Source organism: Macrobrachium nipponense, chromosome 2 (assembly GCF_015104395.2).
Source record: "Macrobrachium nipponense isolate FS-2020 chromosome 2, ASM1510439v2, whole genome shotgun sequence".
In the NCBI taxonomy this organism is placed as follows: domain Eukaryota; kingdom Metazoa; phylum Arthropoda; class Malacostraca; order Decapoda; family Palaemonidae; genus Macrobrachium; species Macrobrachium nipponense.
In genome coordinates, this window is record NC_087201.1 from 162101499 (window position 1) to 162118998 (window position 17500).

General features: G+C 33.8%; 1 protein-coding gene across 1 annotated transcript in view; it reads right to left on the reverse strand.

Moving 5' to 3' along the window:
• The window catches only part of LOC135221113 (hemocyanin AA6 chain-like), a 413378-nt gene that overhangs the window by 99174 nt on the left and 296704 nt on the right, over positions 1–17500 (reverse strand). The gene's annotated exons all lie outside the window — the stretch shown is intronic.

Below are 17500 nucleotides of genomic sequence, written 5' to 3' on the forward strand. Positions count from 1 at the left end.
AAAAAACATTTTGTTTTCACTCTCTCTCTCTCTCTCATTCACAGAGCACACGACGAACCCGTTTTCTACTTCCCTCTCTCTCTCTCTCTCACTCTCTGTCACGCAACAAAACTAGCTCTGCTAGTGGCAGAATCACGCCAGAGACCAACAGCACCTCATAAACATCACCTGTTGCTCATGAGTCGAAATAGGAAAGATGTTGCTGTATCACGGAGCACCACCAGCAGAGGCTCATAAGCCAAGGGGTTACTACTGACCCCCCCCAAAAAAAAAGAGATAGAGAATACTACCTGGTATGAGAGAGAGAGAGAGAGAGAGAGAGAGAGAGAGAGAGAGAGAGAGAGAGCGTGTTTATAAATATTTCAAAACGGCCACGAAATTGTAATTTCTATATACACACACAGACATATACATACATAAATACGTACATACATACACACATAAATATATAATATATATTATATATATTTATTAATTTATTTACATATATATAATTTTGGGGCCATTAGGAAATATATATATTTAAACACACTATCTCACTTTCATAACTCTTTTCCTACTGTGTCAAAAGACATTGGGGAAATTCATATGTGGTCAGAAGCTATTTTTTCAATATTACTAGAGAGAGAGAGAGAGAGAGAGAGAGAGAGAGAGAGAGAGAGAGAGAGAGAGAGAGAGAGAGAGAATATTCCTTGAACGCCAGAATGCAGGTGACCGAGATCTGCGGGGGAGAAAAAAACAAAAAACGTACGGTATTCGCAATGAATCCTCAAAAGAAGATCTCACTGTTACACAAACTCCTTCCTAGCAAATTACTGAGGTTTTCGTACCATCCTGTCAAACAAGATTCATGCTCTCTTTTCTTTCTTCTCTTATTTAAACGACGTAACGAGGAAGAAAGTAAGAGAGTAAGAGAAATTGGAAATAACTGAAGAAATGGGAAGAATATTATTTTGGAATCATTCACAATAAGATGGGTGAATGGAAGCAATATAGATCACTGTACCATAAAGGGCTAATATCAAAGCTTGTGAATATTATTATTCACTGATAAATACTTACAAAAGTATGTGTCTAATTTATTAAAACATCTTACGCGTCAAGAATAACTGAAGGTCAAATTACTGCAAATTAGTACCTGGATTAAGGTCTCTTTAATTAACTAATGACATAATCTGGCAGCAGTAAGTTAAAGACATCGACGCTTGGAACGTTACATCATCAGGTAATTATGACGCAGAGAGAGAGAGAGAGAGAGAGAGAGAGAGAGAGAGAGAGAGAGAGAGAGAGAGAGAGAGAGAGAGAGAGAATAATGGTACCCACAGCAAGAAGGCGTCCGCTTGTCGTCAAAATATAATTCTACATTTCGATTTTTTCTAAATTCTCGAAACCTAATCCATATAATTGTAGCATTAAAATGATGCCTAATGTGATAAAAGAGCGCAGTCATGTACAATCACCCGTTTCATAATACTGCTGATTATAGAGCAGCCTTCATTGATTAACTAGCTGATGGTGAGTCAACACCGATAATCATTGTTATCGAGCAGCGAGTGACCGTCGAGGGACGTAGCCCGGGGAACGAATGATTGACCTCAAATTGACCTGAAACTCTACAAGCAGAGGTAGATTAATAGTGCCCAAAACTATACCAGGAAAACTAAGGAAAGTACACCGGACATTAATCCACAACGCTCCAGCATCGACAATGCAGCGTCTATTCAATGCGTTGCCAGCTCATCTGAGGAATATATCAGGAGTGAGCGTAGATGTGTTTAAGAATAAGCTCGACAAATATCTAAGCTGCATCCCAGACTATCCAAGATTGGAAGATGCAAAATATGCCGGAAGACGCATTAGCAATTCTCTGGTAGACATTAGAGGTGCCTCACACTGAGGGACCTGGGGAAACCAGAACGAGCTGTAAGGTCTGTGAGGTAAGGTAAGGACTGAATGACTAGATCAGACTTTTAAGCACAGTGTAACTTTCTGATAGTTCTTTATTTTCTTTTCAAATGTAGTTATTTAATTGTTACTCCTTTTTTTGTTGATGTTGTTGTGAAGACATCCACATACGATGATCTTTCGACTTATCAACACAAGGAACACGGCTGAAATAATTTTTAATTATAGAATAGAGGATACCTAGGAAAGCAAATGCACTTTACGTATAACTGTGACTACTTTGTCTGGTACTAATGGTTCTATGAAGTATCACTTCTTGGGCTAGAGATCCTTTTGTTTTTCATCATCTGTCTCCTTCGGTCATTTCATACTTAGCTGTCCAACTTCTTTGATTTTACCTTGATTCAATATTCACTTGTCATTTAAGCATAAATTTTTCGACAGTTCCTTATGATTATAGAAAACAGAGAGAGAGAGAGAGAGAGAGAGAGAGAGAGAGAGAGAGAGAGAGAGAGAGAGAGAGAGAGAAATTAAAATCTCTACCCTCAAACACTATACATTTACCGTTATTCATTTAGTGATTATACATTTATCATTATTCATTTGGTGAGATCAAGTCCAAGTGACACTGCTTTTCCCTTCACAAAACATTAATGACTGAATCAAATGAAACCTTTCCTCCCCCAGTGACACATTACGGAGCGCCATTAATTACAGCTGTCGAGCCACTTTTCTTTATTTCTTTCTTTCTCCTTTTTTTTGTATGTCGGCCGAAAGGACTTTTGGAGGAAACACAGAAGAGGCGTGGGGAAAGGGGAATGAGGCTACTGTTGGGGATTGTAGTTGGGGATTGATAAAGGGGGATAGACTTAGGATGCTGCTGCAGATTGAAAAAGGGGGATAGAGTTTGGATACCTTTGGGAATTGGAAGGCACGATTGGAACAGGGAATGATGCTGGGGATTGGAGTTGGAGATGTTGTTGGGGATTGGAGGAAGTCGCTAGGAAAATTGGGAATGATGTTGAGGTTGAGGATTGGAGTTGGGGATTGGAAGGCATGATGGAAAATGGGAATGATGATGGGGATTGAGAGGGATGATTGGAACTGGGAATGTTGGAGATTGGAAGGTATATTGTGGATTGGAAGTCATGATGGATTGAAAGGAGGATTGTTAGGTTAGGGACGACAATGTCTTTAGGGGAGATATGAGAAGGATTAACGAGGAGGAGGAGGAGGAGGAATCAACAGGATGAGGAAAAGAACACAAAGAACAGCAGTTCCAATATCTTGCGATTATGTGGTGTGTTGGGGAGTATTGTGCGTTGGCAAAGAGGAGGGGCGGGGGGGCGGAGGGGAAGAAGAGGAGGTCGAGGAAGGACAAATCAAGTGCCTGATTGAATGGCTAAAAAAAAAAAAAAAAAAAAAAGCAAAAACCCAAGAAGGTGCAGTCGTAAATTCACGTTAAAATGAGCTAAGGTTCCCCTTTCTTCTTCTGTCTATTTTTTCTTTACTCTCTCTCTCTCTTTCTCTCTCTGGTTGTCGGTTTTTTTTTTTGGGGTGACCGCTGATTTATCTTTCCCTCTACGCTCTGGGCTTCCCTGATTTATCATGATTCGCTGAACACATTTTAAATACAAATAATCACTTTTTGATGCCAGCGAGCAAAACAAGAAGGAGAGAGAGAGAGAGAGAGAGAAGAGAGAGAGAGAGAGAGTGAACAATTATCTCGAAACGCTTCTTCGTTGGACTTTATCAGTGAGGGATTAGTTAGCATTAAAAGAAAACAGAAAAAAAAAACATTGTTCGAAATTAGAGATTTAAACGAAGGCCGTTGAGTTTATTCTCGTAGCCAGATAACAAGAGACATAAATCAGTGCATTTTATTCTAATTTTTTTTTTTTTCCTTAAATGAGTATAGTGGGGTCGAAAGGAGTCGTGGTATTCTCCCAGGATTTAAGATTTTTTTTTTTTTTTTTTTTTAATGTCGACTTCGGAACTGACATTGAAAAAATTGCTCGTGTTAGTGTATTTTTAATTAGGATATTATTTATATTTGTAGATTTACACACACACACACACACTTACATGCATACATAGACGTACACGTATTTATATATATATACATATATATATATATATATATATAAACACCACACATATATATATAGATATATATATAGATATAGTATATATATGTATTTACATATTATATATATATATATATAATATATATTATATATATATATACGTATACATATATATAACTTATATACGTATACATACATTACATACGTACATACATATATATACTATATATATATATAGAAATATATATATATATATATCTATATAGTATATATATATATTATATTTATACACCCCGCTACATTATATATATATATACCTATATATATATAATTTATACACTCAATATATATATATATATATATATATATATATATATAATATATATATAATTTATCACTGAAAGAGAAGAGAAAAGAAATAAGAGATAGTTGAATACACATACTACTTGATTTTGACAAAACCACAAAGAAAACTTACTCCATAAACTACCCCACCAAAGTCAAAATACAGCGGAATTTTCGGGCGAATGGAAAGACGTAGAAAAACGAAATAAATGGCAAAAGAAAGAAAAAAACACACAAATACAATGGATCAGAAACTCATTAATCACCTAATCTTCGAAAAGCAAGCTTGGATGTTGATGGCCCTTTCACACAATCAACCATAGTCATCCCCATTAGAGGAAGATGGAGAAGGAAGAGAAGAGAGATCAGAGGGGATAGAACGGAGAGTGGAGAGAGACCCGAGAGAAGGGAGAGATGATGAGAGAAAGGGGACATTACTACTCTTACACCTCCAGCAAGAAGAAAGAACGTCAAATAGATAATGATGATTCGAAGGGTGGTGTGTATAAGTAACTTCCCCCTTCTTCCAGTTTTGGTTAAAAAAAATAAAAAAATAAATAGTAATCCCAGCGTCATTTTCCCGTGAATACGGGAAAATGACGCGGGATTATCTCGTAGCCAGATAAACAAAGACATAAATCAGTGCATTTTATTCTAATTTTTTTTTCCTTAAATGAGTATAGGGGGTTCGAAAGGAAGTGGGTAGTCTCCAGGATTTAAGATTTGTTTTGTTTTTAATTGTCGACTCGGAAACTGACATTGAAAAAATTGCTCGTGTTAGTGTATTTTTAATTAGGATTAATTATTATATTTGTAGATTTACACACACACACACACACTTACATGCATACTAGACCGTACACAGTATTTTATATTATATATATACATATATATAGTATATATATATAAACACACACATATATATATATAGTATATATATAGATATATATAGATGTATATATATATATATATATATATATATATATATATATATATATATCTCTATATATATATATATATATATAATTTATAATTTATAATATATTAACATTATATACGTATACATAATATACGTATACATACAATACATATCCATATATATATATATATATTATAATATATATATATCTAATATATAATATATATATACACTCCATATATATATATATATATATTATAATTTTATACACTCAATATATATATATAATATATCTTTATATATATATATAATAATATATATATCAATGTAAACACTGAAAGAGAGAAGAAGAAATAATGAGATAGTTAAATACACATACTACTTGATTTTGACAAACCACAAAGAAAACTTACTCCATAAATACACCAGTCAAATACAAAAGCGGCGAATGGGGAAAGACGTAGAAAAACGAAATAAATGGCAAAAGAAAGAAAAAAAACACACAAATACAATGGGATCAGAAACTCATTAATCACCTAATCTTCGACAAGCGTTGGTGTTGATGGCCCTTTCACACAATCACCTAGTCATCCCCATTAGAGAGAGAGAGAGAGAGAGAGAGAGAGAGAGAGAGAGAGAGAGAGAGAGAGAGAAGGGGACATTCTACTCTAACACCTCCAGCAAGAAGAAAGAACGTCAAATAGATAATGATGATCGGAGGGTGTGTATAAGTTGCTTTCCCCTTCTTCCAGTTTTGGTTAAAAAAAAAAAAAATAAATAGTAATCCAGCGTCATTTTCCCGTGAATACGACAGCGATTTTGAGATGGGAAAGGGTCGTCAGGGAATGAGTGACAATAGAATGATGGAAAATACATTAATATTTTAGAATATTAGGAATAAGAACAATGAAAATGATAGCAATACTGATGATAACATGTGATCATACCATCCCGGCCGAACACACACACACACACTATATATATTAGGCAAGGTCTAAAGAATACCAGGTCAGTCCGCTTCTGACCAAAATAAGGACAATCTCGCGCATGACGTCACGAGAGATTTTTATAACTTTACCATACGGATGACAATTCAGAAAGATTTTATATTTCAAGAGGAGTCAATGAAATCAGATTATAGTCAAGAAAAAGATACTGAAGAAGTTAATAACTGGAAATAGGAAAACATCATGGAACAAGAAAAATATTATAAAATAGATTTTTCCCAATGTTTTTAATGTATAGCTTTACCATAGGGGACACCATGAATCAGAACTAACCCATATACTTATAAAAACAATATATATTTTTTGCGTACACTGCGAACTATACAGTATACATCATATTTTCTCAACAAGGCACAAATAGCAGAGCGGATGATTTTGACAATTTATACATACATTAATTCTTGTGCTGTAATGGCAATATACTTAAAAGAGCAATATGGCAACATCAAAACCAGCGACCCCGACTAAGGATTAAGCTCAGGATTTGAAGGAAAACGAGAAGAAGAATTGGTTTCTCACTTAGCAATGAAATCACTGGAGTTTCTAAGCGATTATATCTTTTTCGATAAGTGTCACAAACTTAATTTTTAATTACGATAACCTGAATGTGCTATTTTTTTAAAACAAATCAGGGTGATGCAACTCCTCTCCTGAATGTGTTATTTAAAAAAAAAACTAAGTTTATGCAACCCCTCTACAACCTTAAGGTTCTGTCACATCAAAGCCTACGTGATTTATCTCCTCAACTCAACATTATTCTCTCAAAGATGTCAGTTTATGACGTCATAACCTGACGCTCATAGTCATAAATTTTTTTTTTAATCTCGTCTGCTGCTGCTGCTGCTGCTGCACCACGATGCAAACTATTTTTCCTTTTTTTTTTTTTTTAATACACTCTGGTGTCACGCAATCTTATATAAGCCACGGCTCACTCTCTCTCTCACATCACGGGATGCAAGAGTGTTAATTAGTTTTTCCACCTCTCTCTTCTCTCTCTCTTCTCTCTCTCTCTCTCTCACTCTCTCTCTCTCTCTCTCATATATATATATATATATATATATATATATATATATATAATATATAAATATATATATATATATATATATATATATATATATAAAACATAACCTAATATCTTGATTGCAATACTTTAATCCTGATCGCTGTTTATAATAACTTTGTGATTTTTAAATTTCATAGGAGTTTGTTGGCTTACAGTAAATCGGAAACCCAGGGCGCACGTATTGTATGTGTGTGTGTTGTGTGTGTGTGTGTGTGTGTGTGTGTGTGTGTATTAACACAATTGACATGGTACCACTCCCACTTCAAAAAAAAAAAAAAAAAAAAAAAAAAAACATAAATAAAATCACAACACCCATCTGTAAAAAGAGCAATATCACCAGAAACAAAAATTCAGTTTGCAGTCGCACGGGAAACTGACTTCTGATCCCCCCCACATTCCCCCTCCCACTAAAGACCCCCAAAAAACCGTCCACATTATGACCCAGTGCTCTGGGCACCTCTTTGTGACGGCTTCTTTGCTCGTTCTTCCTGTGACACTGGGAGGTCGAAAGCGACAATTTTTGGCCAATGGGGGTGGGGGGGGGGGGAATCCTGTTAGTGCTGTTCCTCCCTTGTGGGCTGCTGGCAAATTGACAGAAGCACACTCACACTTATTCCATATATATATATATATATATATATATATATATATATATATATATATATATATATATATAACCCTGATAACTTACACTATTCGTCTACGCGTTAATACAATAAATCAGACCTAATTTAAATTGGATAGTATCTTACCGAGATTTTTTTTATTGAAAATATGCTACAAGGTTTCATGGGCTTTCTGTCCTCATCATCTGTTACCCACACATATATATAAACATATATATGTACATATGTATACATACTTATATACATATAAGAATATGGAAATAAGTAGGCAAGGAAAACAAGCATTTGCCAGGCTTATATAAGTGCTAGAAGTGTCGACGAGTAACTTTAATTAAAATGACTATATTTTCTTTCAATAAATGAAAACTTAGACCCCTGAATTTAAAGCTAAAGATGAATGCAGTCGTGAGTAACATATAGCTATTTTTCCCCTCGTGACAGAGGGGAAAATCGATTGAATAACAAATATATAACTACAGTCATTTTTTGAGCACGTAGTGACATCCATAGGAAGTGAAAAAAAAACAAAAAAAACTTGCAGGTCATTATACTGAACTGGCAATAGTCTAAAAGAATTCTGTGCTCAAAATCTCAGAGCAGGGTAACGTGTTAATACTTCTCATTCATTAATATCAATATTTCTTATTCATTAAGATCAATATTTCCTATTCATTATAATCAATATTTTATAGTCAATATACTGAAGAATACTTATTATAAATCAATATTTATTTATTACATTTATTACTCATTATATTCATTATAATCAATATTTCCTATTCATTATGATCAATATTTTATATTCATAATACTCAAGAATACTTATTATAAATCAATATTTATTTATGACATTTATTATTCATTATATTCATTATAATCAATATTCCCTATTCATTATAATCAATATTTTATATCTAATATACTCAATAATACTTATTCATTATAAATCAATATTTTTTATTCATTACATAAATTATTCATTATAAATCAATATTTCTTCTTCATTATAAATCAATATTCATATAATCAATATTTTTTCATTATAACCAATATTTCATATTCTTCTTAATATTTCTTTTTCATCTTTATCAATATTTCTTACTCGTTATAATGAATATTTCTTTTTCATCTTCATCAATATTTCTGATTGATTTTAATCAACAGTCCTATTCATTATATTCAATATTTCGTATTCATTATAAATCAGTATTTATATAGTCAACAGGTCTTATTATAATCAACATTTCTTATTCATCTTAATCAATATTTCTTATTCATTGTAATCAATATTTCCTATTCATTCTAATCAATATTCTTTAATCATTGTAATCAATATTTCTTATTTATTTAAATTTATTTCTTACTCATTACAATCAATATTCCTATTAATTATAATCAATATTTATAATTTACTATAATCAGTACTCCTACCAATTATTATAAAAATTTCTTTTTCATCATATTCAATATTTCTTATTCATTATAATCAACATTTCTATGTTATTATAATAAACTTTTCTTATCTATTATAATCAATTTTTCGTATTAACCCTAATCCATATTCTTAATTCATTATAATCAATATTCATCGTTGGTTATGATCAGCATTTCTTTTTCATCCAAATATTTCTTATTCATTACCATGAATATTTTTGTATTTATTTTAATCTATTTCTTATTCACTATAATCAATATTTATTATAGTCAATATCTTACTCATCATAATCAATATGCCTATTCATTATATACAATGTTTCTTATTCATTATAACCAGTCCTCAGCTTTGGAAAGTCAACAGTGAATAATCTTAAAAGAAAAAACCTACCTCATGAATAAAGGAAATAAATAAATAATAAATGAATAGTGAATGGAAGTCTTGGAGGAATAATAGTTATGGAAGTAGGTCGACTAATGCTACTTCATGCCTCTCTCTCTCTCTCTCTCTCTCTCTCTCTCTCTCTCCTGCACTCTCTCTCTCCTCTCTCTCCCAAAGCCGATCGTCTTTTGTTTTCGAACGCACGTAAACACCCGCGGGAACAAGATCGTGATCGCTAATGGATGCGGACGACAAAACCAAATCAAATGCGACCATAAAACCTCTGCCCTCACATCCTGAACTATCGGGGTCACGTGACCCCACTTGAAGAGGAGATGACACTTCGACCAATGACAGGCCGCCATTTTCCCCCGGCCTCTTTCCGGGCCTGATTTATAGCGCCAAAATCCAAAATGGACTTTATTCGCTGTGAAATTCGGAGCGAGAGCGAGGGGGGCGGGGAGTGGGGGGGCTGACGTCTATTTCGCCCCCAGTGTGTTCTGACACAGTAGAGAGAGAGAGAGAGAGAGAGAGCGTTTTTGTATATATTCCAAACGCTCACAAAATTAAAATATATACATTAACTATAATATATTATTATATAATATATACTATATTAAAGATATATATCCTATATTATTATATAATATACATAGATTATATGTAAATATATATATATATGTAATATATATATTATATATATAATATATATATGTCAATAATATATATATATATGATTTATATAATAATCTATATAGATAGATATATATAATATCAAAATACTCAACCACAGAGAAAAGGTAACTTTCTTTCCAGATCTATAAAGTGCAATTAAATTGGTATCAGGCACCTGAACCTAAGCTTGAACGGTGAAATAAAAAAAAAAAAAACTCATAAGAAAATGACAGAAATCTAGAGACCACAATAAAGATTTATTATTGACATGATATTTGACAAGTTATATTGATGTTTTGGTTGTTGGTATTTTCCTGTGACGGGGAATACTCTTCAGAAATAATATATTTCGAAATAATATCTGGAATCAGGCGCATTCCTTACCAATCTTCATCTTTCTGTACATAATAATAATAATAATAATAATAATAATAATAATAATAATAATAATAATAATAATAATAATAATAATAATAATAATAATAATAATAATGTTCATTTTTCCTCTCAAATATGTATGCTCATATAACGTGATAGTGCGCATATACAGAGGTATACGTATATAGTATGAATACTTTTCATATAAACACAAACACACACACACACATATATGTTTACATGAAATGTATATGCATAATATTATATACATGTACCTTTGTATATGTGCACATATCACGTTATATGAACATATATGGTTGAGAGGAAACAATTCATACATATACACATATATGTATATTTATGCATACATGTATATCTATAATAATTCTACACATTTATGCCTACTTATTCGTAAAAGAAACCTGGTCCAATTAAATACGAATCAGTTATTTGCAACTTAATCGATCAATGACTTGATCCGTTAATGCACTAGAGAACAGATCCTCTTTAAAAAACTGTTCAGTAGCATATAATCAACTGGTTTAGAAAATTTAAATCGTAATTAACCATTTCTATTTTCAACTTATTCAAGTATGCTTCTTATTTTCTAATCCTCTCTCTATTTCAGCTTGGTTTGGTTACATTATTTTCATGTTTCTTTCTCTTTCTCTTTACTACTAAAGGTTCCCACTTCCTTTGATTTGGTTACATTATTTTCATCTCTCTCTCTCTCTCTCTTTACTACTAAAGGTTCCCACTTCATTTGATTTGGATACATTATTTTCATCTCTCTCTCTCTCTCTCTCTCTCTCTCTCCCCCTCTCCTTTTACTACCAAAAGTTTCCCCCTCCTCGCTGTTCAGCACTTAAAAGGTCAGCTGCTGTTGCTGCTACTGCTGCCCAAAACTCATTGACTGACCACACAACCGCCACTCCACCCCTCCCCCTCCCCCTTCCCCTCATATTCCCTCGGGGGAACACACCCACTGAGGGGAAAATCAATCACTTGTCTTTGTGACCGCGGATTACCAGATGAAGCTTAACATCATCTGTTTAAAAGCAGAGATGTTTTTTTGTTGTTGTTTTACATCATCTGTTTAAAAGGATATGCTTTCTTTTTTTTTTTAAATCATCTGTTTAAAAAGAAAGCTGTTCTTTGTGTTTAATTCATCTGTTTAAAAAACAGTTTTGTACATCATCTGTTTAAAAAGATATTTTTTACATCATTTGTTTAAAAAGCTTTAGTTTCTTACATCCTCTGTTTAAAAGTTTTTTTATGTCATCTGTTTTAAAGGTATGTTTTTTTTAACATCAACCGTTTAAAAAGAGAGATTCGTTCTTTTTTCTTTTACCTCACCTGTTTAAAAAGATATGTTTTTTTTTTTTACATAATCTGTTTAAAGAGAGATACGACTTTTTTACGGCATCTATTTAAAAAGAGACATGTTTTCTTCTTTTTAAGTAATGTGTGGACACTACAGATCACTCCTTATTACACTTAAGATTCAAAATTAAATTATTTTTTAACAAGTTAATTTGAATATAATTTGCATTTCATTTTTCGTTTACTGATGAACTCGTTGTATATCAGCTGGAGAGTACAACCGAGTGAAAAAGAAAGCTCATATACATCACAAGACAACACTAAGGACCGGTCTTTAATTTCTGTCGAGTTATTTAGCGTTTCTGGCTAACCATCAGTTCTAAAAACACCAATAATAATTATAGACAAACTTCCTCCAGTCAGCTTCGACTTTTTCAGAGAACTCTTTAAGCGTTCTCGTCGGCAAAACAAAGACGATTACCATCAAATATTCACGGGCTTTCTTCGCATCAAGCAGAGGAAATATGCTCCTCCCCCCATAATTGACTTAGCTGTTAATTACTGAGGGTAATTACATACGGCAAGTCCCAAGATTGAGACGAACGCACGTTGGCTTGCTATGCGGTAGTGCCGAAAGTGTACCTGACGCGGTGCACTGCAGGAATTACTTAAGGTTCTCTGCAAGAGTCCGTTCGACCCCCTAGCTGCAACCCATTTCATTCCTTTTACTGTGCCTCCGTTGATATTATCTTTCTTCCACCTTACTTGCCACTCTCTCTTGAGAATTGATTCATGATGGAACTGCTTTGAGGTTGGAGGCCTTTTTACTTTCAATTTCCATTTCAGAGCTGAATGAGTAAGTGGACGGATGAACATGTGGAGCTGATGGATGAACAAGTGGATAGATTAGCAAGTTGATGGATGAGCAAACGGATAGATGAGCAAGAGGATGGATGAACAAGTGGATGATTGTAAAGAGCATAAACTATATATCTAATTCCATTCCACAATTACAATTATTAACAATTAACGCCTACTTAGGTTACATTCTTCATGTGAATGAAAGCGATGTGTTTACAAATTCAAGGTGACGTCATCGCTGTCATTATCTTTCTCACAAACACACCTACACACATACAAATGCATCAGCGCGTCTGCTTTTTTAACATTCCACAGTCAAACGGAGCAAAGCCCATTCATAAAACATGACCTACGCTTCTGTTCAAAGAAAAACACACGTGAAATGACGTCCATTTATCCCATAATGCTTTCGGTTTTACCGGCAGCATAGAAGATAAATTGTACCGGGTTCTTGAAAGACTTCGCGATAATTAGCGCGGTAGTTAAAGCTTCCTCTCTCTCTCTCTCTCTCTCTCTCTCTCTCTCTCTCTCTCTCTCTCTCTCTCGCTTTTCAATTCTCTGGTAATGACAGCTAATTGCTGCTTTACGTTTACAGTGGGAAAGAGGTGATTATATCACCTTTATCGCTTTCGAGCATGACACGAACTGATAAATTTCTGATGAGGCTTCAGTTGGGTACAAATAAATAAATCTTCGCTAATCCTTCTCTCTCTCTCTCTCTCTCTCTCTCTCTCTCTCTCTCAAGTATGATTCATCAGGTTTCCAGGGATTCAAAACCTTTTGATGTAAAAAAAAACCCGTTAAATAATACGAGCGAATGAAATAACTTTGTTGCGATAATATTCTAAGACATCAAAAAATGCGCAAGAAAACTGGTATGTGGGTTAGTGCCGTCAACGCACTTCAGGTGGTGCACTGTAGGCGTTCAGTGTCTTGAGCGCAGATTATTTTAAATCATGAAATTCAATGTCTTAAATTTCATGATTTATTAATACATTCACTTATAAAATTACTAAAATATTACAGAGTAGTTACTAACTATTAGTAACAGCCCGAACAAAAAGAGAATGAGAATATTTCAAATGTACAACATTTTTGAATGTATAAAAATGTATTAATTCATTAGTTTCCTTCATTTGACATACATTACATAACCACAGAAATCGAAAGTAATGATCGAGCATTCGTTATGCAAAATTCTTTTCGAGGAATCAATGCTATAAATGCCAGCATTCTCCTGTTTTGAGTTGCCGAAGTCGAGATCAACTTCCAGTTTCGAACGATCAGACTTGGGTCTTAATTACTGATGCTGAAAAAATGTTTTATTACTGTTGATAAAATGACAAATATTAATCGACAGGCAGACTGATCTTGTGCCGATATATTATAGTAATTATTACTATTACATAAATTTTAATATATGATAGTAATTATGATTATTTTATAAATTAAACTCAGAAATTAAAATGTCATTATCAGCAAAAATTTCATTGTGAGTTCGTAACAATTAAGCGGTTGTCAAGTATAACTTCTGATAAATTAGGAAACTAAAACTGGCTACAATAAATAAATAAATATATAAATAAAAAAAGATAGAGCACTCACTCACTCTCTCTCTCTCTCTCTCTCTCTCTCTCTCTCTCTCTCTCTCTCTCTCATTTCATTATCAGTAAAAATTCCATTGTGAGTCCGTCTTATAAATCAAGAAAATAAAACTGCCTAGAAAAAAGGATAGACTCTCTCTCTCTCTCTCTCTCTCTCTCTCTCTCTCTCTCTCTCTCTCTCTCTCTCTCTCTCTCCTTTTACGAGAGCTCTCGAGTCTAACCACTTAGATGCTTACCGTGCTATTTGTCTGAGGTCTCCGAATAAGGGTCCTAGATTTTATTCCTTTAACAGCTGTTGTTTCCCTTCAGGAGTCTTTCTCCTCTCTTTCATTTTATTTTTTTTTTTCTCCTACCAGCGAAGTGGCACTGGGGGAGACCCAATGTGAGAGAGAGAGAGAGAGAGAGATGGAATGGAACACAAGAGATTTTTATGGCCTGTTCCTGTGCTGTCGAGTCTTGAAAATTTTTTTAAGGCACCCGAGAGGATTAAATAAAAAAAAAAAAAAAAAGATGAAGAAACTTCCTCAGCGAATGCCCCCTTCTGTTTTATGTCCCTTTCTCTGTTTTATTGCTAATTTCATTGGTTATCACGGGATTCATCACGAGATTCAAGAAGTTTTTTTTTTTTTTTTAAAGGGCTGTCCGCACGCAAGTTAATAATGTAATGAGTTGATATCGAGACACACACACACACACACATACATATATATATATATATATATATATATATAGATATAGTATATATATATATATATATATATATATATATATATATATATATATATAAAACAGCATAACATGAATATAAAAGGCCTTTTCGAATATAAAAGGCCCGAAACGGCACAGAAGGAAGTGCTCGAAATATATGGGTGCAAACGTTCAAATAGTGTTTTATGGGCATTTTATTTTTCGTGTGCATATATATATATATTATATATATCTATTATATATAAAGATATATATATATATATAACATACATATGCACTGAAAATCCCAACCAACTTTAATATTTGCTAGTTTTGTTTTAGGATAAAATGTTCCAAAAGCCCTTTAATCCACATTTATAAAAAAAAATATGTATATATATATATATATATATATATCATATCTATATATCTATATACTATATATATATACTATATCACACTGAAATCCCAACTTTACTATTTGCTTATATTTCAGGATATATTTTCCAAAAGCCCTTTAATCCACATTTAGAAATTAAAAATAGATACTTATAATCCAAGTTAGGCTTCCAATCAAGGTTAACATCGAATCGCTAGCGATCCGTTCTCTAAACATTAAATCGGCAATTCCTCAATTTGAATGACATAAATCGAATTAATTTTTACTTTCAAATGAACAACTACAGAAAGAATAGGCGACACCGGTATGCATGAAATTCCTGAGGTAAATAAGACTGAAGAGATTGTGGATGATATATGAGGTTTAACTTATGGAAAGTATGTAGCTTCCAAAATAAAGATATGTCTGGGAATTAGAAAATCGCAAATACAAGTTTGTAGGATTATGTCTTAATACTGAGAGGATGGATGAGTAAGTGGATGGACGAGAAAGTGGATGGATGAGCAAGCGGATGAATGAGCAAGTTGATGAATGAGCAAGCGGATGAATGAGCAAGTGGATGGACGAGCAAGTGGATGAATGAGCAAGTGGATGGACGAGCAAGTGGATGAATGAGCAAGTGGATAGATGAGTAAGTGGATGCATGAGAGAGTGGATGGATGAGCAAGCGGATGAATGAGCTAGTTGATGGATGAGCTAGTGGATGGATGTAAAGAGCAGAGGAGGAATGGCTGGAGGTATATCTGATCATTACCCACTTGAAGGAAAGGTGAAAATAGGTACAAAACTTAGTTACGCATCACCTGGCTGATACAAGAGTGACATGAGTAATAAAAGTAGATGTAAACCAAGCGTTAAATAAAGGAATCTAGGACATCTGATTCACTTCAGATGGGAAGTGGAAATTGCTTATAAGAAGGTGAATGAAAAATGGGATATTGGGGTTAAGGCCACGAAAGTGCAAAGAGTTAAGACAGGAGGAAAGACTAACAGCAGAAAAGGACATGATTCAATTGAATTGAATATCGAATTTAGGCCAAAAGCCAAGCACTGGGACCTACGAGGCCATACAGCGCTGTAATGAAAACTGACAGTCAAAGGGGTTGATAGGTGTAACAGGAGGAAAACCGCAGAGCAGTTGCACTATGAAGCAATTGTTAGGAGAGGGTGGAGAATAAGATAGAAGGGAATATGAAAGGAGGTACAGTACAAGGAACGAAAGAAAGGGGTTGCAGCTGGAAAGAACCTTATGTAATGCCTACAGTGCACCACATGAGGTAGCAAAGGATAGAGAGTCAGTACCAAGAGCTGGAACACACACACACACACACACGCACACACACACACACGCACGCACGCCACACACACACACACAGGGATTATATCATACCCTAACACCCTAGGTCTCAACTCTCTCGCCCAACAAGGTCGTTTGTCGTGTGCCAGCGAAAGTCTATCTAGCCCTGGGTAAGGCTGAAACTCGAGACCTACTGAGTGACTGTCGCCGATGATACCACAGATCTACCACGCGAGCAAAATTATACTTTGTTCAGGTATACACCAAGATGGATATAAATGAAGAGATATATTATATATAAATGGATATAAATGGATATAAATGAAGAGATATATATTCTGTTACTGAAACAAAATAATGACGGAAAACATTATTCTTATAATCTGGAATAAATTTAAATTTACTGATGGAAGGAACAATATCTCTGATTTCCCTTACACTATATAAACCGCTCTCTGTTAAAATCAATTTAACTTTATAACTTCCCCGAACTGATTTTTCCTGACA